General features: G+C 40.5%; 1 protein-coding gene across 1 annotated transcript in view; it reads right to left on the bottom strand.

Moving 5' to 3' along the window:
• LOC105532487 (aldo-keto reductase family 1 member C1 homolog) overlaps nt 1–734 on the bottom strand; it is a 28,476-nt gene that overhangs the window by 10,301 nt on the left and 17,441 nt on the right. The gene's annotated exons all lie outside the window — the stretch shown is intronic.

The raw sequence follows: 734 nt of genomic DNA on the forward strand, positions 1-734 counted from the left end.
AGGTGATAGAATTTCCCAGAAGCAATGGTTGGCAGCTCTGAGCCTAGACATGAAAAGGCTTTGCACGTGTCCACTCACTGCCTTGGGGTCGTGCCTGGTTCCGAGACGAACCCTGGGCTGGATGACTGGAGGATAAAGAACTGCATGGGAGAAGGGGGCGCTCAGACAGATGCCCCATGGACATCCTGAAGCAGAGCTGCCTCACTGCCCTGCATGCACATGAGAGCCCAGCTAGGAACAGAAGGACTGGACTGAGTTCAGGCTGAGCCCAGGCTAATTTTCTAACCATGGAATCTTGAGCTCAATAAATGCTTTTGCATTAAGCCTCTGTGTTAACTGGTTTTGTTTTATAACCTTAGGTATTGGTATAAATATGGTCTCCTACACATAAAATAAAGACAACCACCTCACAAAAAAAAAAAAAAAAGGCAGAGTTAAACAATTCACAAAGATAAAATTCTAAGAGAATAAATATAAGGAATTTTTACTACATAAATATACCAAAAAAAATAAAAAACAAAAAAACCAACAATGATTTGGAGACTAAAAAACATTTAATCAAACACCTCATTATAGAAAATGAAGAAAAGGACATATCCCTAACAGAGGGATATGGATATCACTGACTTAATGCTAATTCAAATCTCTGGTTTTGATCCCATCCTATTTCTCTCCACCTGTGTTGCCTCTCCTGTGCCAGAGTAGAAGAAATCCTTGTGATGTACACAAAGAGT

This window comes from Mandrillus leucophaeus, unplaced genomic scaffold (genome assembly GCF_000951045.1).
Source record: "Mandrillus leucophaeus isolate KB7577 unplaced genomic scaffold, Mleu.le_1.0 Scaffold961, whole genome shotgun sequence".
NCBI classification, from domain to species: domain Eukaryota; kingdom Metazoa; phylum Chordata; class Mammalia; order Primates; family Cercopithecidae; genus Mandrillus; species Mandrillus leucophaeus.